Below are 26,306 nucleotides of genomic sequence, written 5' to 3'. Positions count from 1 at the left end.
TAAAAAAAAAAAAAAACAAAAACAAAAACAAAAACAAAAACAAAAAAAAAACCTGTAAATTAAAGGTGTACAGAAAGCATTTTTCTTCTATCAGATTGGTGAAGATCTCTAAGTGTGATATACATACGTGAAGAATTATCTTCTACACTCCAGTGGGAGTGGACATATAGAAATCTTCCAACAAGGGCAATTTAGCCATTTTTGTCAAAAATTTTAAAAATGTCCACACCTTAGGCCCCAGCAGTTTTACCCAAGAATTTATTCTGCGTAGTACTCACCCATTAGCTCAATGGCATGTGCACAGATATGCTTTGCATCATTGTTTATAATGGCAAAAGGTTCTGAACAACAAATTTCTATCCATAGGAGAATGGTTAACTACATTACATAAATCAAAATAAAAGGATATTTGGTAGCCCTTAAAAAGGAGCTCCAAGTTAAAAAAAGAACACACACACACACAGGTAGCTAACAGTGAGTCTTTCGTGTTTCCATTACTGCAAAAACCTTTGCCAAGCTCTCGTGTGAAGGCTCTGTTTTTTACTTCAATATCTGCCATCAACAAGTGAAAAATGTACATTACAAAAACCACACTCTGATAGATTGGTCTTTCCCGTCAGAAGAGGTGTTAGAACTATGGCTTGTTTTTCAATAAATTTATATGTCATAGCTGATTTTATGATCATGAGAGTTTTTAAAATCTTGATGCATGTTATAAATAACCAGAAGTGCATGTCCTTAATCACATATACAACTGTAAACTCCTTGTTGATAAGAATTTTATCACCTTCAACTTGCTGTTATAAACTCTAAGAGAAATGATTCTGAAATTTACTGCATTACTATCTTGACGATTTATTTTTCAAGTCAAGGCCACCACTAGAAACGAAGGCACTTTAGAGGATCTATGTTGTGTATTCTCAAGAAAGGTGCTGCATGTTGATGGCTTTGCGCTTTGCTTCTAAGGACTTAACGACCAGAGAAATTTCTTTACACTTATCATTGTATTTGAGTAAATCATCATTGACAGATTTAAACCTCAAGGAAATCTCTAAATGGAAAAGAAAATACAGCTTTAACCAAAAAATAAGTTTTATTTTCCATTTAACTGGATCATTAATGTCCAGTAAGAATAATATAAACAAGGGAGAGTTTGTTTTTTATGAATTTCAACCCAGAATTTTTCAAACGAACTGAAATACAGAATGCAAAGCCAGTAAAAGATATTATGTATACACAGTCTGTCCTAATACTGGAGTGATTGATCACCACTGGCTCTGCCTGGCCCACTACTGCCCACGAAGGTTCAAGGCTTTGGCCAATAGAATCAGTACTCAATTCTCCTTTATTAGCTCATTATCCTATTAGGACAGAGATTCCAACTTTCAAAATGATAACAAGATCTTCAATTAGGTAACTATTGGACGATGACATACTTTCATTTCAACAGTTTAGAAAGGACCCGTTCCATATCAGGCATGGGGCTTGGTAGATAGGAGTAATAACCGTGGCCTATCCTGCAGAAAGTCTGGTAGGAGAGATAGGAGGCCAATCAAGTAGTCAGTATGATGTTAAATCCGGAGAATGGAGAAGCAGCCCCAAATTGTCATAATGACCAACGCCTATCATTTATATGGTCCTAGCAGCATTTTGGTGCGGTCTCCTGGAATCTCCATAACACCCTGAGGCTGGCATCCTCAGAGCAGTCACTGGCAACACTGAGCCCAGGGAAAGCTGTATCATTCGCTAGATCATTGTGGTAATGTGTTTGGATGCTTGTAGGTATGAATAACCACGCTTGTCACATAGCAGCTTCCTATTTTAATTACTCTTTCTTGCTAACTAGGTGCCAAGCTCAGCACATATGCTATCAATATGTAAATGTTACACCATTTTATATGGTGTCATTAAAGATTTTAATTATTTTAAGTGTTTGTACTCCTTTAACTTTGGTGCCTTGGGACACACCCCTGCTGACTCTAGAATACATGTAACTCAAAGTAATGTCGCAGCTGAGCCCAATGAGGACCAGGGATGTCCTGCCACTTACCATAGGGCTCTGACTAGAAGCACTGGATGACAGACTTGCACCCTGGGTGACCAGATTTTGAACTCCATACTTTTTCACTACAACACCTCCCCTAAGGAGCAATTCTAGACTTCCCAATGTGATCCATCAAGTGCAGAGAGCACTTTCCTTTTGTCTTGTACTTTACCAACCTCATTTACTTGCCACACAATCTAATTTAGGGCATTTCCTTACAAATTCCTTTAATGTACTGTAATTTGAGGTGTATATAGCCATGTTTATACAGAAGGCTGATTTTAAAACATCAGGAGTAAATCTATTTGAACTGTGAGAGAGACCCTATATGCAGAGGCAGAGGCGAAGCTCAAACCTTGAACAGCACACAACTTTAGAGTTTATCATCCTGGAGTTCTCCAAAGAAATGTAATTCTATTTTAAGTATACTTGCAGAAAAACAAGTTTCAAATTGTCACTTCAAATACCTGCATATGCTTTAGATTTCTTATCCAGGGATATTTCACATTCATAATATACATATACACTTATCATTTTCAGGATTTATAAGTATGATGCAAAAACGATTCTCCTAGAATAAACACCAAAAGACACAGAGTGAGCCATCCAGTGCATTAGCTCAGAAGGCAGAGGACATGCTACACTGCAATCACCAAGGGAAGCCAGAGTTTGAGATTCACTTCTTCCTGGACCCCAGTTTCTTTGATCTAAAATGAAGTAATTGAATTAGGTATTTATACAAAGGTACAGGAGTGCTGATTCGAAGGGGCACATGCACCCCAATGTTTATATATAAGCACTATCGACAACAGCCTAAGTATGGAAAGAGCCCAAATATCCATTGATGGATGAATGGATAAAGAAGATGTTGTGTATACATACAATCATTACTGGGCAATCATAAAGAATGAAATCTTGCCATTTACAACAATGTGGATGGAACTAGAGTGTAATATGCTAACAGAAATTAGACTGAGAAAGACAAATACAATATGCTTTCACTCATATGTGGAGTTGAATATACAAAACAGATGAACCTAAGGGAAGCAAAAATAATATAAAAACAGAGGCAGACAGATTTAAGAGACTCTTAAGTACAGAGAACAAATTGAGGGTTTCTGGCAGGGTGTTGGGTGGATGGATGGGCTAAACAGGCAATGGGCATTAAAGAGGGCACTTGTTGGGATGAGCACTAGGTATTATATGTAAGCAATGAATCAGTGGATTCTATTCCTGAAATCATTATTATACTGTATGTTAAGTAACTTGGATTTAAATTTAAAAAATAAAATAAAATAAAATAAAATGAAGTGATTGAGCTAAAGGATATGTAAGGCTTCCTCATACTTAAAGATGCCTTGAGTCCACGGTCATTTGGAAGCCAACAAACTTCAGTTAATCACAGGTCAAAATACTTTTGCATGGAATGAAACTCAACTGTCTGCACTGTCTTTTAAAATAATCTAACTGAAGAATGCTTCCCCCTACACACGATAAGCACCAAGCCAATTTTACTAAAGAGGTGAGCTTTCCTTTATATTATTCTAGGAATCTTTACTTGGCTTGGGCATTTTCTAGAAACTGCCATTATGGATAAGCAGACAAAAGCTAATCCCCCTTCTAGGAGAGATTTTCATTACTACATATTGTTCAGCTTCTTATCTCTAGAAAAGGAATCTTTCCCAACCAGTTTTACTTTGTCCAAAGAATATTGTGCCAAGGTTGGAAAGCACTGCCACCAAAGGAAATAATGATATGGTCTAGAATTCAAAACCCAAGTTCCCTTCAAGCTGGTATAAGCTACACAATTCTATCTACTGTTACTAATGATACACACTCATCCAAAAAGCAGTATCTTCTATTATTTTTTTTTATGTTGCCGGATAGTCTAAAAACTCAGTCTTGTTACACACTACAGGAGTTATTTTACTGAAAACCTAACTAATATTTTCCAGATACAGTATTATTCTCAAATGAGTCACCATGCAAAGGCTTTATCAAATAACCTTCATTTTAAACTGAACACAGAACACCTCTATTTGTGCAGCAGTTGTATTCTCTTTCCAATTATGTAGAAAATGATACATAGAATGTGTGTTCAAAGTGAGGACAGCAAGTTTAGTTTATCAACAGATGCACTGACCAAAAATCTGTCCTAAATGTTTGCTGTCCATTCATTCATTCAAGAGGCATTTATTGAGTGCTTATTACGTTCCCAACTCCACTCCTCACTGCTAGGGATATATACATGCTAAGATAAAACAGACAAGATCTCTGCTCACATTTCTTTCAAGGATACCAACACTAAACAAGTAAAAATATTATTTCAGACAATTACAATCATTTAAAGAAAAAAATTTTATAATGTGATAAACAATTTGGACAGAGTTATTTTGGAGGATATTCATAGGCCATCTCTCTCTGAAGGAACATTAGAGTAGAAACCTTAATCAAGAGAGGAAACCATCCAGGTAAAGCTTCTAAGTATTGTAAGCCAATTGCAAAGACCCTGAAGTTAAAGTGAGCTTGATTCAGTCTGAGATTAAACCTATTAAACCTTTATACCTAATACATATATCAATGTATATTTTATATTATTTTACCTATTTAATAGTTCAAATGTATTAAAAATCAAACTTGAAACAAACCTGAAGTATTTCCACCAAATTCTGGCATCCTGAAAGACATAGGTTGCTCTAAATAAATGCGTCTCTAAATGGCTACACATTAACATCAATTACAGAACAAGTAAAAAATACCAGTGCCCAGGCCCCACCCAACATCAGTTGGATCAGAACCTCAGTATATTTTAAAATTCCCTTGATGATTCTAATATGCAATGAGAACTGAAAGCCATCATTCTAAATTAATCTGAAAATTGCCTTATTCTAGCAACCAGACTGTGTTTTGGGGTCCCTCACTCTAATGTCAACCCTAGGTAGACTTTTGTTAGTTCAGGTACATGGGGAGTTTAAGAAAGACCCTAGTGTGTGTGCTGGTTGAGAATGCGGGTTCTGGAGTCAGATCATTCCTGGTTTGAATATTCTCATCAGTTATTGAGACTTGGGCAAGTCATTGAATTCTTTAAGTCTTTGTTTCTCTGTACAAATTATGAGTATACCACCAGTGTCTACATCATTCTTCATTAGCTGATGTATATACAGCACTTATCACTGCACCAAGTACATAGTAAATGATAAGTAACAACTATGATTATTATAATTAAGTGAACAACCTAGTCTTTTTATGTACTCAAAAAAAAAAAACCCCAAATATAATTCCTGGTTTTCAGGATTCACATTTAAATGCTTTAAAAAAGAACTAATTATGATTAGGTTGCTACCCATGTAATACTGTGTAATTATTTTCTTAAATGCCTTTCAAATCATGAGTAAGACAAAAATGTAGTTTTATTTCTAAATTACTCATCACCATACTTAGGAAAACTTGCTATAAGCATTCTTCAGGATCCTTAAGAGACTTGTACATTCTTTTTTAATATGGGATAGGGAAAATTTTACCCTCTTGAAGATTTGCAGATTTTCATGAAAAAATGCTCAAGGTCAGTTGTGAATGCATTCCAAATTGCTTTCAAAAGAAAAATGATGAGAGCTTGATGTGATAATGGGCATCTTCATGACAACCATTCTCCAAGACGAAATCACTTGAAAGTACTTAAATCCTAACCATTGATATAGATAGCTTTCCATGAGATTGTGCCTAACCATGTCCAAGTCCAGTCTACTTTCCATAAAGCATACTTGATTAAATATTTAAATGTTCCATGTCTGCTTCCTTCCCACACACATGCATGAGCAGGGGCTTCCCTGACTGCAGTGATCCATGCTGAATACTTAATGACTTTCTTAGACTCTAGATTTATTTTCCAAACATTAATAGAAGATGAAAAGCAGTACATTATCAACAAAAAACATAACACCTACACAATGTCAAGGGAACATTTTGGTTTGCTGAGCTAACAAATGTTACTGCTCTGATGGCAAAGAATATTTTTGCCTAAACAAATTGCAAAGTATCATAACTATATATCAGATGCAAATTACAATGAATGTGTCTATAATGCTATCTAAACATCTTTAAAACCACGACTTTTTATTTCAGAAAGTTTTAAAGGCTATAGCTATCAATTTCAAAAGATGTTAATCTCTACAAGTGACTGTCCTACAATCACCTGAAGATGCATCATTCATCCAACTCTTGCCTCTTTCACAGTATGAGCAGAATGAAATTAAGCCAATGGCACTAAGTAATCTTGTTAGATACAATGATATCAATTAAAAACTGCCAGTCAAAGCAAAGTCATTCTCCTTTGTCATCAATGTGTATTTTTTTTTTCAGAAAGTCACAACTCTGATCAAGTTCAGTAATCAGCCAGTCTATTGGTCTAAAGATGCTTTGCTCCATCGTTATTAAGTACTATAGGAAGCAAAAACTATAGACTTGTGATAGCCTAACATTTAATGACACTTCACATTTGAGTGCAGATGGTCAGTAATAAAAGGAATTGGGTTTAAATATGCTTTTATCATTCTTTTGTCAATCAGAGGAATCAAGTAGTTTAGCAAAGGACAATCCAAGCTGAAGAGCACACAGACAGATTGTTGAAAGTGAAATAATTAAAGTATGCAAAAACCAGGAGGACAGATTGTCAAAAAATTTCTGCATTTGGTGCTACAGAACACTTGACTGGGTTAAATGAGGTTAATACAACTTGCCATTCAAGAATGATAATAAACTTTTCGTATTCCAATCTCATGATAGTATCAGACCTTGAGCTAGATTACATGCAATCTTAAAGTTGTGACATAGAGTAGACTGTTAATACCTAATATAGAAACATGCTTTCCCAACCAAAGAAAAGGCCTTGCTATATTCAACTAACAAAATCTAACACAATTCAGTTATACATATGAAATTGAACTGGCCATAACTTTGTGGTTGTGTATTATTACTAGACAAAATATTAGACATAAGCAAGCATTATGCTTTGCAGATGATGGTACTTAACTACTCCCAACTCTGCAAATCAGTTTCGTCTGATGATCGGATGAAATATGAGGTTTCCTACTTGGTGACAATTTATTGAGCAATAAGGTGACTCTGGAAAGCCAATATTCCTCTTGAAACTTAGGTAAAATTATGTTTCACTCTTCCCTATCAAGTTTACTTTCTGACTTACTGGTCTTAGTTTTGTAAATATGCTTCAATTTAGTTTTAATGTTTCCTTAGGAGGAAGTTCCAACTTCTTTCACTAAATCCAACCCCTTCTCCACCTCCTGGTTATCTCTGCTTTGGCCTCAACTTCTACCCTGCCCAATACAACACAACATCCTTTACTACAGAAATAACCAAACCTGAATCCATAGCTAACCTACCTGAGCTCCATGGACCCTAAAGCGTCAATGAAATGCTTTTAGAGATACAGGACCCCCTGAACCTGTTTTTAACATCTGTGAGTATATGAGTACGTGAATTCTTTTTAAAAGAGGACTCTTTGTGGTCAAGCAGTCCACAATCCCAAGGAGAGGAAGAAACAGTCTAATTTCTGTTCTCTATTGTGTTACATTCTTGAATTTAACCTTGGCTTTGCAGAGAATACATTAGGGACTTTGGAAGGTTGGAAATCCTCTACAGTGGTCAAACTAAAAAGGAACAGCTTCAATAATGCAGACTCCATACACAGCCACCGAGAATCTTAGTATCTAGTACCATAGTAAGGAAGTGGTGAAAAAGGGAACCTCTGGTGAATCAAACTCTAGGGAAAAAGTAGGGTTTTTTGTTTGTTTGTTATGTTTTGTTTTTGCGGGGTTGGGGGGAAGGTTTAGACTTTAAGGAAGATACAGCATTCCATGAAAACTTTTTCATTTTTTTAAATATTTGTTTATTTTTGAGAGAGAGAGAGAAAGAGAGCGTGCTTGCGTGAACGGGGGAGGGGCAGAGAGAGAAGGAGGTTCCAGGCTCTGAACTGTCAGCAGAGACTCAGATGTGGGGCTTAAACTCATGAACCGCGAGATCATCACCTGAGCATAAATCCAAAGTCGGACGCTTAACGACTGAACGACCCCGCCACCTCTCCAGGAAAATCATTTCAAAAGGAGATGTTTAGTAATTTAAAACATCACACAGAGATGAGTGAAATACCTAAAGGCTTGCTATATTCATATTACCGAGTATATGCAGATGCCAGGAGAGCTTTTAAAACCACCTTATTAAAAGGAAATAGCTGCTTTGGGGATTAGAGTAAGATTAGTTCATAATAAAATATAATACTTCTGACTTTCTAGTAACCTACTGTTCTCTTATCTAGCATACAATTACAACTGACAGTTATGACAATGGACAAAGGACAGAAGAACACTGTATACTGAATCATTTCTACTGCCATTCTTATGTATTTTATTATATTCTTATTTAGTAAAATAGGCATACTTTATATAACACAAATAGCTTTCCACAGTATTAACTGAAATACTTAATTAGCAAGAATGCAACTTCTCTCCAAATATGCAAAATAGAGTCTGAAAATAGGAATCCAAGTACATAAATGGAATTGTTCAGAGGAATCATTTGAATGTTTTAGCTCAAATGTTTTGCCTGTATCTTAATTTTCTCATTTATTATGTTTCATTCATTTATATATTAATCATTCATTTAATACTTACTGGGCTAGGTTTTGGGGAGATAAAGTAAATAGAACTTGGTCTTTAGTGTAAAAGTCAGGGGAAAAAAAACCTATTCCAGAAGGGTTTGACAAGCACTAAGGTAGAGATGTGCATATAGCCTTCCTGTAGCCAAAGGAGGAGTATCTATGTTAGGTTGCGGGAGTGGGGGGTATCAGAGAAAGTTTCCTTGGGAAGGTGATACTTCACATAGGTCCTACAAACAGACACAAAGAATTAATACACCCGGCACATTTAGGAAATGTCATTTTTGCTACTTGTGAAAAAAAACCGTATACAGGCAGTAAAGTGAAAGAATAAATGTTAAAGAGCTCAACAGGGGCCAGGTTACAACGGCCTTATGTTCACGCTAATTAGATGACTCTTTGTTGAAAAGGAAATGGTCATCTAATGAGAAACTTTACCCAGAGAAGCGGCATGATCAGAGCATTGTCTTTAAAGACAGATTGAAAAGGATATGAGCGACAAGAGATGCAGATCTGTACCAGAGCAGGGGCAAGGGTGAGACACATTGGTTGAGATTGACTTAGGAATGGGAATAAGATTTGGTGGTTGAATGGATAGAACAAGGTTAACCGAGAAGCCTCAGTGTGGTTGGTGGGTAAAAGTGGTACCATTTACCAGACAGGCAATGTCAGAGAGGAAAACTTGGAGAAGGGTGATGGCTTGTTTGAATTGTGTGTGAAATGAGCAAACTGAGGTAACAATTAGACAGCTGTACATGTGTCTGGAGACCAGTAGAGAGGCCAAAGGAAGAGATTTAAATTTGGGGATTATCAGTATAGATGCATCCATTGAAGTCAGGGACCTCGATAAGTACATTTACAAATGTAAGAAAGCAGAGGGTCAAAGGTCAATCCCAGAGAAAGACACTATTAAAAGGATTAAGTGTCTGAAGAGAGATTTATCAAGGTGGCAGAGGTAACATCTAGAGAGACCATACATCGTGGAAAGCAAGATTCTGGAAACCAAGGAGATTTTAAGTAGTAGAGAACTGTCAACATTGTTCATCAGAGAATCAAAAATCTATCACTAAGCTAAGTTACCAAGTCACTGACCTGAACCCCAACTCTACTGGTGTGTATCTATAATATCAGGCTTCTATTATGAGCAACATGGGTACACAGGCCACACGTAAGCCTGAAAGCAGGAGTGCTGTTTTCTGCTCGAGTTTTCTGCTTTTCTGCCACTGCCAGAAGAAACTCTCAAGGACTTAGCTTAACTAAGGTCAGAAGTACCAGTCAGGACTCTTTCCTTCAAGTCACAGATGCCGACCAGAACCCACTGAAGTGCAAAGCATGCTGGGAGAACTCATGGCATCAGAGGATGAACTCAACAAGCAGGAAGGCAAGAACCGGGACAGCCTCAGGGCCAACATCCAAAAAGGTAATTCCCAATCTCATCAGCTGACTGAAGGGCTACTTTATTTAAAGCTAGCCATTTAGAAGGTGGGGTGCCTGGGTGGCGCAGTCGGTTAAGCGTCCGACTTCAGCCAGGTCATGATCTCGCGGTCCGTGAGTTCGAGCCCCGCGTCAGGCTCTGGGCTGATGGCTCAGAGCCTGGAGCCTGTTTCCGATTCTGTGTCTCCCTCTCTCTCTACCCCTTCCCCGTTCATGCTGTCTCTGTCTGTCCCAAAAATAAATAAACGTTGAAAAAAAAAATTAAAAAAAAAAAAAAAAGCTAGCCATTTGCCCAACAGCCCATTCACTGAATTTACTTGTTGCTTGTAACAATTTGAAATGGTTTGCAGAAGTTCATATTAAACGGGATAGGGTTAAGAGCTCAGGAAAAAATTTATGCTGTGTTTTAATTGACCAGTTTTTTTTCCTTCCCTAACAGCACTGTCAAGAGAGTCCAATTGGTCCCAGATACCCATTGTTAGAACTGAAGGGAGCTGGAGGAGGACGAGATAGAGCCAACAAATCCCCAGCTGGAAGAGAGAAGAGGCAGTATACGTCACAGCTGGTGCCGTGGACGGATTGGAGGGGACATGGGTGGGTGCAGAGGAGAGCCAGAGGTGGAGACAGAGGGCAAATGAAAAGGGGAGTAAAGGAGACAAGGTCAGACAAGCAACTGTTTCAAGCTAGGAGGAGATCACCAGTGTTTTAAGATGGTGTAAAGCAGGAACCATGAAATGTACTGTTCTCAATTCTGTCTTCCTGTCGATAAAACCAGGAGTGCCAGATAGCATCTGAGACCAGACAACCATATGTGTTGAACTTTTTGGTTTTGTTTTTGAACATCTAATACATCCAGGGATACTTACTCACTAAATAACTGCTTTGACTCTTTGGAAGGAATTGCTTTAATAGTCTCAATTCTTTCATGAGTAACCCTTCTGCTTATACTTAATTCCAGAAAGTTTCCTATTCACTGAGTTCAACAATTTACGAAGTTGCACGCATAGGTAATAATAATCTGATTTTTCTTGTAAACAAAATAATCCACTGAAATTAAAATTTAATGTATTCTCTCACATACCAAATCAGACTGAGCAAATTATCCCTGGGTCTAATTATCTTTACCAACAACACCTGTTCACAGTGATACCATATGTTTATGACAAGAACAATCAGTATAGATGAGCCTCACAATGAGACTGCCTGGGTTCCAGCCCCAGCTTTACCACTTCTCAACTGTGTTACCTCAGGCAAGTTACTTAATATTTTATCTAGTTTCAGAAGCCAACAGTGCAACAATAATAGTGACCTCATGGGGTTTGTGATGATTAAATGCATTAAAATACATACAATGCTTTTAGGACAGGGACTGACTTACAGTAAGCAGCATTCAAGTGTTTGCTATTATCTTTCTTATTTTTATTGTTACAGTGGTAGTTAGTAGGGATGGGAAAAAAGCTGCCAGACTTGATTTCTGCCTCAAAGTGGCTTGAAACTCACGGAAGAGGGAGAAACTATCATGCACGTACATAGAGACACACGAACATTCTCACAGCACGTAGAGTAGGACTCTGTGGCAAATGCAGAAAGTGTAGAAAACTGTACTAACAAGTCAGGAGGATTCCTCACTCACCAACCTTTCTCTCTGCGCTCTATTCCCCAGACCAAAGAAGAAAGAGCTCCAAAGGCAGCCTTAAATTCCATGGGTTTGCGTTCTTTGTGGTGAGAGGGTACCCTACCCATGCCTGTCCCAAACTTAACAGGCAAGAACCATTTGTTTCCAGAGCCAAGCCTTTCAGGGGAGGAGGAGACTCAGTGAACAAGCAGTTTGAGAGGGAAACTGGCAGGTTGATGCTGAGCTGGAATTGAGCACAGTGAGAAAGTCCTTAGGGGAGGTTGACACCTGTCTCCCGGAATGTGGGGTAAACATAGGACAGAACCTGGTACCTATTTCTGGGCTGCAGCTATCAGAAGGCAGAAAGGCCTTCAAAGTATGTCAGCAGGTCTTAAAAGGATTAAGCTCATAATACTTGTGAAGAAGAATGGTGCGGCAACCCCCTTCTAAAGTCCCAGATGCCGTTATGGGGGCACAGAAGAGAATTCCTATGATTTCTGTAGCCCCACAAGAAGGAACGGGGGGGGGGGGGTGGAGAAAGAGCAGCAAGAAGTGTGGAAGTACCATCCTCAAGAAGGAACTGGAAACCTAGTCTTCCAGATGGACTCAAAGGATTCTAGATATCCTCCTCTGCAGTAGTTGTGAGCAACTATAGTCACCAACAGGGGGATGAACAAAGCCCTCACTACCCACCCTCCCACGACCTTCCCCTACAAATGCAAACCATCTACACAGAGACCATTCCCCTCATAGAGCATATACAGAGCTAGAGAGAAACAAAAACAAAAACAACAAACCGAACAGCCTAGTTCCGGTAAGCTCTGCTTCTACTATTCCTCTCCCTTCCTTTCCAAAAGAGTAGACCTTGAAAGGGAAAAGGGAATGAGGATCTAGAAGCCACACACAACCCCCCCCACCCACCCCACCTCTCACCAAAGTCCAAGTGGCCAAGATCATAGCCCTATCTGGAGAAAGGGAAGAGAACTTTGAATCAGACATGACCTTGGAGTTGCAACACGGTTAGACTAATTATAGTAACTCCAAGTGACCAAAGAGTTAGAGTTAGTGCATCTGGTTAAAATGGACCAGAAAACAATAGGTTGAAAGCTGTGACTAAAGAAATTAAAATATGCTTTTATGCTGGCATCTTCTTTTGAAAGGGTCTTGAAGACAAAAATTAAAAGGACTGATGGGCCATGGATGTAGTGGCTAAAAAGTGAAACTTAAATACATGTTTGATGATCTAAAAGTAAACTTAGCCATATCATCAAGCATAAAACATTTGGAAATTGACTATTTAAGGGAGTGACAAAGTAAAATAATGGGCCACAGACTGAAGTCTCATACAAATGACCTGGAACCATTCACTGGGAACTGATTAAAGACATTATAGAAAATTACCTGGAAATATCCCAGGTACTGTTGATACCATTTCAATTTCTTATTTTGTTAGAAAAATGAGGTAAATGGTAGAAGGGATTCAAAAACGCCATTTACTATTCCATTCTTATACTTAGCAAGAATCAGCGAAGTTGGTCTCCAACATATAGAGACCAACTGGTCCACAAATAAAAACAGTCAAGGAAGGAAGGATAATTTGTTATAGCTAAAATTTCAAAAATTTGAAATAAGTTAAATATGTGATATATTATAAGATTAAAACACCATTTGGGCTGGTAGTCTATGGCTAGAGTAAAAGCAGTGGAATTTTGAAAAAGACATCTTCATTTTAGCTGGACCTACTTTAGATAATTTCCCCATCTATTTACATTATTTCCATCCTATGGCTTTCTTTAAGACCACTAGGAAATATAAGGATATACCTTTTATTTAAAATTCACTGTCATTTTCCTCTAGTATCCTCCAATTTTATACTAGAAGACTTTAAAAACACAAGGGTGAACTTTCCAGAGTAATACCCATGTTGTCCATATAACCAAACAACCAAACATCTCCTGTACTGCACTCCCTCTTCAAAAACAAAAAAACAAACCCCAAAAATCAAACCCACAAGTCTTTCTCTCATGACATATTTTTGATTCTTCGTAGAGATTGCTTTTCCACATGATAACAATGCATTCTTAAATTCAACAATCTCGTATTGCGTGTAACTAGCAGTTTCCAGAATCCTAAGAACCATAGACTCATGGCTCAAGTTCCAGTTAAAAACTCCCCAGTAATGTCACCTCTTGTACAACTCGAGTTTTTTTTTTTTTTTTTTTTTTAATGTTTTCCCTATTGAGCTATGAGATTTACCCGACTTTCCCAGTAAACCTATTATGGAGGGAATCATGACAACGTAATTTAAAAAAAAAAAAAAAATCTAGCAGTGTTCTAGTTGCATTATGCAGAAGAAAAAAATTGAGAAATTAGAAAGGGTAAGTGGAGGGCAGGATGTGGGAGAATAAAGGAAATAAAACAATAGTTTTCATCAGGTACACAGTTATCTTACCAGCAGCTAGATAATACCATGACAAATAGACAAAGGAATTGTTTTTGCTGAAGCTGAAAATAAGTGCACTATGACATACTTCATTTAGAGGAAAAACTGTTATTATCATCTTACAGAGATTACAAAAATGGATTGCCAAAAACGTTACTTTAATAAGCAAGGAAACCAAATTAAGACATACCACCCATCACTGTACTCTCTTTAGTGATATTATTTGTCTGGCTTTGAAGCCACCAGACGCTTCTGTTTCCAAATGGCATATGGCCTACACTGACTCTGAAAAGGCTACTTATCTGCTGTCTGTCTCTCCTTGTGGTCTATTTTTCACTCATTTGTACATCTTAGTATCAGGAAGGAAATCAGGACGGATCTTATGCTATCCATCCTCTCAATGCAGCCCCCCATTCCCCTTGGGTGGAGGGGGTAAGGGTGCAGTGACTAGTGCATGAACAACTGGAGTTGCAGGGGGGTTTAGTGAGAGCCTCACTTCACCATTATGTGTAACTCCAGTATCTCCAATACTTTTCACACCTTGACCTTCTTTCCCACATGGATTATCCTGTGCCACTGGCAAGGAGTTACTTCCTGGGATATTGGGATTATTTCAACAATAAGATCACTCTTCCTATTTTTCAATGATCACATACTTCCATGTCTACAAGAAACGGTCTTAAATGAGAGATTATGTCTGGTTCAAGCTCCAGGCACACTTTTTGTTTGCATCTGATGTATAAGAACGTGCTTCGATGACACAAAGAAAGCCAGTTTCTAGTTTTTGCTTGAAATTAGCTGCACTCCCCAGACATCTCTCATTTTCCTGTAATTGACAAAGGAACTATTTACCCACCACAAGAGAATACAATGAAAGAGTAGAGATGAATGGTAGCATTCACTGGGCTTTTCCACATCTGGGACACAATAGGGGATAATGAGGACTGTGGTCTATGGGAAATGAATACGTGTACACGTGAAGAACTGCTACATTGTAGAATGGGCCGTCTGATTTTTTTAATTTTTATTTAAAATAATTATTTTTTGAGAGACAGAGAGAGAGAGAGAGAGAGAGAGAGAGAGAGAGAGAGAGAGAGAATGCGAGCAGTGGAGGGGCAGAGAGAGAGGGAGACAAAGAATCTGAAGCAGACTCCTGGCTCCAAGGTGTCAGCACAGAGCCTAATGTGGGGCTTGAATTCACAAACTGCAAGATCATGACCTCAGCCAAATTCAGGCACTCAACCGACTGAACCACCCACATGCCCCAGTCTGATTTTTTTTTAAGAAAACCTAGAATGCTTAATTTTCACATCGAAGTTTCCAGTTTTCATGTATTGACTAAAGAATAACTTTTCCAAGTAGTGTGCTGTCCAAATAAAACAGATCTGCGAGTCTTATGTGACCTTCAAGCCTCCAGTTTGCAAGGCTTGCTCTTCATGTTCACCAATGGCAGGAAACAGGACCCCCACAATTTATTCAGTGTAAGAGGATATTGGGAGATGCAGCCTTGGACAGGAAGAGTATGTAGGTGAACGTTACTGATATGCAACAAATGATGTGCAGAACGTGGCCATGCATACAGATCTAGGGTGGATCAGGGCGCCAATTGAAAACTATGGATAGGAAGGGGGAAAAAAACTATTCAGAAGCAAGTCCCCTATTCACATGTTCAGTTGCAATTAAACAAACATTTGATTCCTTCACTGATGTTGTTAAAGCTATGATATTTTCTCCCATTGGGATAAAAGGCAGGGAAGAGAGATATATCACATGGTGATGTAAGAATCCAAACTCAACCTTTATTGCTGATTTTCTAATTTTGGGTGGCAGCTATGTAAGAGAATGGGGGGAGGCACACAACAGAAATAAGAGGGAACAGGCCCCGGAGGGAAAACTCAAGGTGGTCGGCTTTTGAAAATGTTCCCTAATATTCTTTCCATTAAATTAATGAGTTGGGGGATAAGGTGATAATGGCCAATGCGCAAGGTTACAGGAGACAGAAAACGCAAAGATAAAGGGGTAGAAGCTGAGAGGGTCAGAAGTGTCTAAGGCTGAAGAAATGGAAACTCCAATATTTTGGATCAAGAGTTGAAATTGGGGAGAAAATGTGGACTGCTAAGCCTATGAGTTAGGATATGCTACAACACTCTGAGTTAAGCCGAGCTCTTTCATCTTGGGGTATTAATCTTGCAAAGAAGTTCTATTCGGCTTCATTTCTTTTTCATTAATAAAATGAGCCTTTACTCTGTACTTACTATGGGCCGGGAATTAAGTCATAGTTTCTGTCTCTAAAAATACAATGTGTTAGGGGATAGAGACAAAAATACAAACAGTACTGAAGTGGAGGAAAACATTGGGCTATCTGGGACAAGTACCCAAGGGTGATATATACTGCTGCTCAGGCTGTGAACTGCACAAATCCAGGAGGTGCCATTCACATACAGTGGAAGCGGTATTCTCTGGAACTCTGCAATGTGGCAGTTTCAGCATCTGAGACTAGTTTGGGGCCACAAAAGGCTTTTGGAGGAAATCACTCCTGGACTCTTAAAAGCTCCTGGATAGAGTTAAAAAGTAGAATTTAGCCATACAGAAATTGGCTGGGAAAGAGAAAAGGAAGAAGGAATAGGAAAGATCTTACTCCTGTACAGGAACTTAGAAAAGGAAAAAAAGAAATAGAATAAATGCCTTTAATAATTTCATCATTGGCATGCTTAAAGGACCCTTGCCACCAAATAGTGAGTCACATATTTAATTAGGAGGCCTCAGAGAGAAACAATCCAAGTTTCCTCATCGTAGCCCATATTTACTGAACGTGATGTACATGAAGGAATTTTCTAAACAGATTATCCAAATAGACTGCTTCTCACTTCACAGAAATGGACTGATTCAGGGTGCAGCCTAAGAAACTCAAAATTAAAAATGGTGGCAAGGATACCATACCTGGTACATAAAGATATCTTAAGGGCAAAGGCATTTTGTAACGAGTAAATGGGCATGAGTAAAAACACCATGACAGCTAGTAGGGCATTCACCCCATCCAAACCACAATATCTGCCCCTCCTTGGAAAATCTTCAGACTGAACCACCCACTTGTCCATGATGTTCTACTTGACTTTCTTTTTGTTCTCTCTTCTTAGCTAGCCTTTACGTGCGACCTCTCAGAACTGCATTTTCCACAGTGCCTTGAACACCAATATGCACCATGAATATATGCTGCTGCTGAGTATGAATAAAAAAACACAGCTCCACAGGCCATTTGAGGAGAAGTGAATGGTAACACCATCATGTGCAACAGAGACCAGGCATCCTTTATGAGTGCTGTCAGTAGGTAGGATTCTTTAAGTTTCCCAGAAAGAAATGTACTCATGCTGAAAAGTATTAGTGAGCAGCACAGACTTTCCTCAATGTTTTATAGTATAACTGGAGAAGGAGAGCACACCCTTCTCCAAGCACACTTTATGAATCCCTAACTTGACATGTTTCTTTCCTTTTCCTCCAGGCCCATCACCCAGACTCCTACTGGAACTTCCCATGTTCTGGGAATACACGGAGGCAGTGTATTTATTGTTTACCTTGGTCTTTCTTCTATGCCTTCAATATTTCTACCTCTTTCTCATGCATTTAACATTGCCCCAGACTCTCCAAACTTCTGCACGCACTGTTCAATTGAAAAAAAAAAAAAAATCCTCCTGTACCAAACACCCATATTCCTCAGTAAAGCATTATAAGTAACTTTTCCTGGGGCACCTGGGTGGCTCAGTTGGTTAAGTGTCGACTTTGGTTCAGGTCATGATCTCACAGTTCTTGAGTTTGAGCCCCATATCGAGCTCTGTGCTGACAGCTCAGACCCCAGATCCTGCTTCGGATTCTGTGTCTCCCTCATTCTCTCTGCCCCTCCCCGACTCATGATCTCTCATAAATACATGTTAAAAAACTTTAAAGAAAATAACCTTTCCTAATTACAGAATAATACGGACAACGAGATAAACAAGTAATAAATGAGGTGTACTTTGAATCAATGGAGTTCAGGACATGCTATCTTAAGATATGCACCTTAGCATATGGGGTACTTTTAGCTGAAGGGGTCGGAGAAAAGAGCAGAAGCAGGCAGGTCACTGATACAACGTCTCCCCTGGAACAGGACACAAAATCCTCATGTGAGGTATCATACTTACCTCACATTCTTTGACCTATGATACTTTTTTTTTTTTTAATTTTTTTTTTCAACGTTTATTTTTGGGACAGAGAGAGACAGAGCACGAACGGGCGAGGGGCAGAGAGAGAGGGAGACACAGAATCGGAAACAGGCTCCAGGCTCTGAGCCATCAGCCCAGAGCCCAACGCGGGGCTCGAACTCACGGAGCGCGAGATCATGACCTGGCTGAAGTCGGATGCTTAACCAACTGCGCCACCCAGGTGCCCCGATACTTCTTTTTATTTTAAATGTTTAAGAGTGGGGGAGGGGGGGAGAGAGAGAACCCCAAACAGGCTCCGTGCTGTTAGCACAGAGCCCGACGAGGGACTCAAACTCACAAACTATGAGATCTTGACCTGAGTCAATACCAAGAGTCGGACGCTTGACCAAACAACTAAACCATCCAGGCGCCCCTGACCTAAAATACTTGTATGTGGCTACACACTCTTCATCAAACCTAGCATTAACAAATACTTAGGTTTAGGGGTGCCTGGGTGGCTCAGTTAAGCCTTCGACTTTGACTCAGGTCATGATCTCATGGCTTGTGAGTTTGAGCCCCACATCGGGCTCTGTGCTGACAGCTAGGAGCCTGGAGCCTGCTTGGGATTCTGTGTCTCCCTCTCTCTCTGCCCCTCCCCTGCTCATGCTGTTTCTATCTCAAAAATAAACACTAAAAGAAAAAAATTTAAGAACACTTAGGTTCAACTATTTCTTCAGGACTTCACTTTCTTGTGAAGGTTCCGTATCAAGTACAACTTCTATTAAATCCATTTGTAAGCTTTTCTCTTGTTGACAGTCTGCCCAGTTTAGTTTTCAGAAGCAGCCAGGGAGCCTAAGAGGCTGGAGGAAAACTTTTTCCTCCCCCACAGAACACATACGAAAAGGGAGTACATTTACCTCCTAAGTCTTCTATTTGGTGGTGAAGAAAGAAACAAGTTGTACTTTGCACAAGCGCTCTTTTCTAAAAATGTAGTTGGGATGGACAGCCCCTGCATTTGGAAGAAGACTGAGCGGAGCTGAGCTGTGTATTGATGGAGGTGGTTTCTTTGTGGAAAGTTCCATGGGTGGGGGTTGGGGGGGGGCTGCGGGAGACAGATCACTACCTGCCAGTAAAGATCCTTCGGAGGCCAGCACATCACAAATCACCCAAAGGTTTTTTTCTACCTTAGTCTAAGGTAAGAATGATATTGAAATGGCTGCAGGATAGCGTGAGTCAACTTTTAATTTGTTTTTAGATGTACTACCTAGGAAGACCAATTTATTTCTTCAAATTACTATTCTTACTTGTGAGTTTTTACTTGTAAAAAGACAACAAGTTTGATTAGCAAATAATTGACCAGATCTGGGCATTGGTTTGCATTAGAAATTGCTAAAAATAAAGTCATACCACACTCACTGCACTCCAAGATAAACCAGATCTCAGTAATCATCTGCAATACAACATACCTTCTATGAAGGAAAATATTTCAAAATCTGGGAAAGTGTTAACTGACTTTGCATGTGATTATTTTAGCACCAGACCAAAAGAGTATGTTTCTACCGGGTTGTATTTCTTCCTCAAAAATTAAAATAAATTTGGAAATTAAAAAGCATCTGAGGAAGGAATGCCAAAGGAGAAAGGTCTTGGGCAAGTGTAACTAATTAAATCACAGACAAGCAAAAATGCAAAACATTGTAGGAAACTTAAATTGAAACATCAAGTAAGGCCTTTGAAAATGGTTCTGTAATTTTGGAGAGAGATTTGTGTTGATGTACATTTGGGGGCATCGTGAAAATATAGCTGAAATGAAAATGTACTTGCCAGGGCACCTGGGTGGCTCAGTTGGTTTAGCGACTGACTCTTGATTTTGGCTCAAGTCATGATCCCATGGTCATGGGTCAGCTCTGTGCTGATCGTGGAGCCTGCTTAAGATGATCTCTCTCCCTCTCTCTCAGAAAGGGGAGGGGAGGGGGAAAACAAAGAAACAAAAAAATTGGGGAGTGCCAAAAAACTGGGAGGGAAAACTATCAAGGATAAACTTTTTAAAAACACTCTTTAGAATCTCAAGAGTAGACAAGCAGCCATCAGGTAAGAGAAGAGAGTGCAGGACTATTGGACAGAATCAGGGTTCAACAAGGTTAGCAGCCAGAGTCCAGGGGCATAAAAAGATGTTACTGCTGAAGGTAACTGAGCCATCAGGTGAGGACCACACATTCTACGAAGGACAGAGGACAAGTATGAGAAGACTAAGAGACGGGCGAGGCCAAGCACAAGCTGTTTTATTGTCAGACACTGAGAGCTAGTCCTTGTAAAACTGGCAGAGGAGGAGCTGGGGCTATTGGGAGCCAAGGAGGGCCCTGAAAGGCCGGGAGCAGTCACAGGAGAACGGCAGGCAGGCGAGTTCCGGAGACCTGAGGGTTGGGGAGAAGAGCGCTGACAGGAAGGAAGCGGCAGATGGAGGTGAACGTGACCAGAGAGGCAGAGCATCTCCTGCCAGAGTGAAACAATCTTTGCCATAAACGTGCAAGTGAGGGAAAGCAGGACTGACAGTCAGAGAAGAGAGGTACCAAGCAGCCTCTGGGAGAGTTAGTTTAGGCTTGCACAAGAGAGAAGTCAATGGCCTGCGGGGGCGACATTCATCACCAAACTAAATTGGTGTGAACGTGGATGGCCTCGGCGTGTGTGATTCTATGCTTCTCCCCCATGGAGCCTAGCAGCTGAGCCTAGCAGCTGAGGAGAAGAGCTGAGAACACTAGCTGAGACAGTTTAAGTGTTAGCAGTGCATATGGGGAAACTATGAGGCAGATCACAGGACAAGGGAACTGTGGGTGGAAAAATAAATCTCTAATATAATGAAGACTGGAGGCTAAAGAAAGGCAGGCGTGTGATGAGCTGGAAGGCAGTCAGTGATGAAGATGCCACAGAAAGGCTGGAGTGACGACTGATCTCTGTGGTCGCAGGCCCAGAGGGCAGTGTCAGAGACGGAGAGGACCGGACAGAGATCTCTGAAACAAGACGCACTAGTTGTATTCAGGGCTGCATTGCTGGTGAAGTGCATCTGAGAAGCCATACAAGTCAGGTGAGGGAGGAATCTGATTGACTTTTGACAGAGAAATCAAAACCATCAAATGGTAAAGTACGTGAGTAGAATTGGCCTTAAAAATCTAAGCCAGGAGAAGATATGAAAAGCAATCGGTGATTTTATGGCATGCAAAGAAAAATACTTCTCGAACACACTGAATGCCCAAATTTTCACTCAAATTTACACACACACACACACGATTCTTGTCATTCATGCATTAGGAAAATCTAACTTTTCCCACAAATACTCAATTGCAAGAAGATGCAACTCATCGTTTAAATATCCCAGAAGTTATTCAACCCAGACCCCAATCTTCACCGAGTGTTTAGATTTTTAGCCTTGCTTCCTCTGACTTTGGGACTAGCACACTGAGGCTTGGTTTTTAATCACATAGAAGTGTCATAAAAGGTTACCCTACATTGACTTTTATGAGGTTTTCATTTTGTTTGCCTTACTTTCCTTAGGCTACAGAAAGACTGTATTTTCAAACAATCAAAAGGGTAGTTTAAAACAAAAATGCTTCTAATGAACCTGCCTTTGCCAACAGATGTTTTATATTCAACCAGGATAGGATCTTCAACTTAGAAGAAGCGTAAGCATTATTCAACTTGGTAGTTTTTGGAATTTATTTACTTCTCAGTAAGATTTTTATCGCACAGCCACACTGTACAAAGAACACAACAAACTTACACAATGGCAAACGTGGCAATGCGGGAAGTGCGACTTACCAGGTATCACTGCATTTGAAAAGACTAAGACTACTTCAAGCAGTTCTTATGCCTGTGTTATACATATTTGCAATGGAAAATACAAGAAAAAGGAGCATATAATAGAAGCGGCTACATAAATTCAACACGCTTTGTTTCAGGTAGCATAAACTTAATGTTTCTCATAGTAGTTCAATACACAGTAACTCTCTGGATGGAGGTTACACATCAAGGCAATTGCAAATCAAAGGAAGGGAGAAGAAACAGTAACCACAGGATGGGATAGAGGTGGTAGCTTATGTGACAACAGTGATTATTTTGCAACATACATGTGTATCAAATCGACATGCTGTAGACCTTGAAATTCCACAATGTTACAGGTCAATTAGATCTCCAGAAAGCTGGAAACATAAATATAATGAAAGGGGGAGAGAAAACAAAATACAATTTCACTCTAAGAACATGGGCAATTTAATTTTTTGTTCAAACTCATCATCATTTATTATTAAAGGCCCCCTGTCAAACAAGATTTCAGATGTGTCCACATCTAAGGCTTTCAAGATTCAATAATCGTTTGCAAATGTATGCCATAGATTTATTTTTAAAACACAATTCATTCTACATTGTGGAAACATCTAAGGCTGTATTTCCTTTAGAATATTATCTTTATGGTACTAGTCTTTACAATATAGGATATAAAGGAATTATTACCAAAGAACAGTCAAATTAAGAGACAATACCACCATGAAGAGAGAATAGCAATTTTATAATAGTCATTCCATTTCTAAGAATATTTTCCAAGAAAATAAAACTTTCAAATGTCCTAGCATCCATCACTATATCACAATCATCAGCCCTTTCTCCTGGCTGCTCCAATCTGCTAAAAATATTTGCTTCCTTCACTCTGAAATCCCGACAGGCAAGGGATGCTTGTTTTACTTCAGAGGATTTACTTCTAGGAAGTCAAGGTAATTAATCTATTTTATTCCCTCAGTGACACTCTGGCTGCCATAGAACCTAGATTCTCAAAATTAACTTTTGCTCAAAAACATTTTTAAGAGGATAGTTTAAACTTTTATCAGATAGAAATTTCCAGCGTTAGAATGATGAACTAGATAAACGGGAGTTTCTAGAAGATACCCAACTTCGATTTTCCTTACTTCTTTTAGCCCAGCACAACATTGCATGGAAGGAAAAGTTAGCTTGGCTCCAATGTGACAGAGACTGGGCTGGTCTAGTCAGACTGCACATGGAAGAGTTGATAGGGTGTGCCGGTTGTTCAAAGGGGCAGCAAAATGGGTGAAAGAGAGAGACACAGGCTTCCAGTTAGGGAATAAGTCATGGGAATAAAAGGCATAGCAAAGGGAATACAGTCAATGGTACTGTAATAAAGTTGTATGGTGACAGATGGTAGCTATGCTTATGGTGAGCATAGCATAATGTATACTGTGCAATCACTATGTTGTACCCCTGAAACTAACGTAACACTGGGGGTCCACTACACTCAAATTTTAGAAAGGAGGGTGGGGGAGAAAAGGCAAGAAGCATCACCTTCTGTGATCCTCAGGAGAGGTAACAGTCACCAGTCAGACATCCCATTTGTCCAGCAAAATTGTAAAGCTTACACTACCTCCTGTTGCTTGATTTTACTCAAAACCGAGTCCAAAATCATAGTCCATGAACAAAACCAGGAATTCACTATTTTTGGTGAATTTAATGAGTTTAGGTGATTCTGAGCGGATTTTTTTTTAACTTTTTTTTTTATTTATTTATTTTTGGGACAGAGAGAGACAGAGCATGAACGGGGGAGGGGCAGAGAGAGAGGGAGACACAGAATCGGAAGCAGGTCCAGGCTCTGAGCGGTCAGCCCGGAGCCCGACGCGGGGCTCGAACTCACGGATCGCGAGATCATGACCTGAGCTGAAGTCAGATGCCCCAATTCTGAGCGAATTTTAAAGAAAATGCCATCTATTTAGCAAATACTGAAACTGTGAAATAACATGGTTCCTAAAGCCAGACAAGGGAGTATGAAAACCAGACTCTGCTTTTTCCGAAGGGCAGGATAAGGACTTAGCTGAGGATAGTTGTGATCCATCATGATCCAGGAGCACTTTACTTGTCGCACCAATTAAACATAAACAAACATAAACATAAACAACAAAAGTCATAGTCCTGTTTGGGGAATTTTCCACTAGGGAATATTTTCTCATCAACATCTTGTGTCAACCACATTTTAAACTCATCATCAGACTTCCTAATCAAATCTGCATCCCAAAATAGAAAGTAAATTTTAGTGGTTCACCTGACAACAGCAGCAGGGTCCACCATATGGCATTCACGCATCTGGGACGCTGGTGTTCATCACTGCAGGAAATTGCTTTGTTGGAACTACCATGTTGGAAATAATCTCTCAGAAAAAATATAATCGATTTTATCGTACACAATCAAGGGGAGAGCCTTACCATCCATCTTTCTTAGAGAGGGACATCATTTGTAATGTATGTGAAATTCAGTTCATGTGAAAAGGAATTTAACCTCTACTTAATTCCCTCAGGTGTGAGTCGTGGCCTTGCCCCATTTCTAGAAAGAAATCTGTACCTTGTAAGTTCTGTACTTAGTAATAAATGTGAGTTGCAGTACCTCACATGGGAATCCATAACGGACACTGTGAGGTCAAATTAATTTCCGAAAACATGCCCTATTGGACAGAAGAGAAAGAGGCTGTGTGGCTATATATAACGTTCCCAAGGAAACTAGTGGTGAGTTTGCTGTGGGGATGGGTGGAAGATGTCCTAGGCCACAGGCTTTCTCTGAAGCCTACAGAATTCTGAACATTTTTACCGAAATGGAAAGCATGCATCATAAGGCATTTCCCTCATGTACAAAGCAAGATTTGAACAATGTGACCCCAGGCAAACATCTAAATCCCAACATTACGAGGTTAAGAGTAAATAAAAGACTAATACTGGTCGTAAAGAGGCCCCACACCTCCTTCCCTCCCCAAATTCTGGCACACTCAATCTTCTAATTATAGAATAAAAGTACCATTTTAAAGGTTTGGCCTTTCAGTCTTGTGAGAATTAAGTTGCTAGAATAAAAGCAAAGGGTTCGTGAAGGCTCTGTGTTTATTTTAATCATGGTAATTTAGTCACAGAGGGTTGACAAGGCTGACCTTACTCGAGGACCCGAATGCTTCAGAAGTTACATTCGTTTCTATTAAAATTAATTTAACTCTGCCTTTAATATTCCTTCTTTACAGAGAAAGAAAGGTATGTGATCTTCCAGAGAACAAAGGAACAATCCCTTGTCATTCACCATTCAGCCTCTCTAAGGTTCTCTTTCAAATTGTGTGGAGACTGATCTAGTATTACCACCACCTTCTACAGCTTTGAACCCTACTAGGAAAAGTGTGTAAGCCTTTTTTTTTTTTTAACTCTAACTTCTGTTTTAATCAAAATACCTTTTTTTATTTTTAAAATCAATAATGGAGTCAGAAACTGCTATTTTCTCTTGATTTGGAGAAAACCTAGTTCTTCAAAGGACAGGAAGATAAACCAAGCCTTCAGGTTAACCGTACTAAAAATAAAGCAACAAACAGGAAATGCATAGCTTAAATAAGAACCAAGTGTTAAGAATACATGACATTTATTAAACATCTTATTATCAGATGCTACGTGAAATACTATGAAGTATTTTTACTATAAACTCCTGTTTAATCATATGAGGTAAACACTATAATTATTCCATTTCAACAGATCAGTTTTTCCTCTTTAAAACTCACACAAAGGATGCTAACGTTACCATTGTTCTTTAGCATTAGGTCATTTTCCCCTTCTGTGTCCTTGTATCTGCCACACCATTCACTCATGTTTGATTGCTGTAACTCAACTAGCTGGCAAATAACCCTAGACACGGCTTTTGTGCAAATGTCTGGCCCTGAATACTTCTAAAATTATCTACCGTGGCGGGGCGCCTGGGTGGCGCAGTCGGTTAAGCGTCCGACTTCAGCCAGGTCACTATCTCGCGGTCCCTGAGTTCGAGCCCCGCGTCCGGCTCTGGGCTGATGGCTCAGAGCCTGGAGCCTGCTTCCGATTCTGTGTCTCCCTCTCTCTCTGCCCCTCCCCCGTTCATGCTCTGTC

General features: G+C 39.5%; 1 protein-coding gene and 1 long non-coding RNA gene across 6 annotated transcripts in view; one reads left to right on the top strand and one right to left on the bottom strand.

The window, feature by feature from the left end:
• Positions 1–26,306, bottom strand: part of TRPM3 (transient receptor potential cation channel subfamily M member 3) — an 811,684-nt gene that overhangs the window by 530,570 nt on the left and 254,808 nt on the right. The window lies entirely within an intron of this gene.
• On the top strand, positions 8,563–10,955 carry LOC121013642 (uncharacterized). The gene is made up of 2 exons (XR_005782816.1): positions 8,563–10,131; positions 10,585–10,955. It is a non-coding gene; the product is annotated as an uncharacterized LOC121013642 (long non-coding RNA).

The sequence above is a fragment of the Herpailurus yagouaroundi genome, unplaced genomic scaffold (assembly GCF_014898765.1).
Source record: "Herpailurus yagouaroundi ecotype Mexico unplaced genomic scaffold, PumYag 199, whole genome shotgun sequence".
NCBI lineage: Eukaryota > Metazoa > Chordata > Mammalia > Carnivora > Felidae > Herpailurus > Herpailurus yagouaroundi.
Note: the sequence above shows the minus strand (reverse complement) of the source record. Positions and strands in the feature narration are given on the sequence as shown.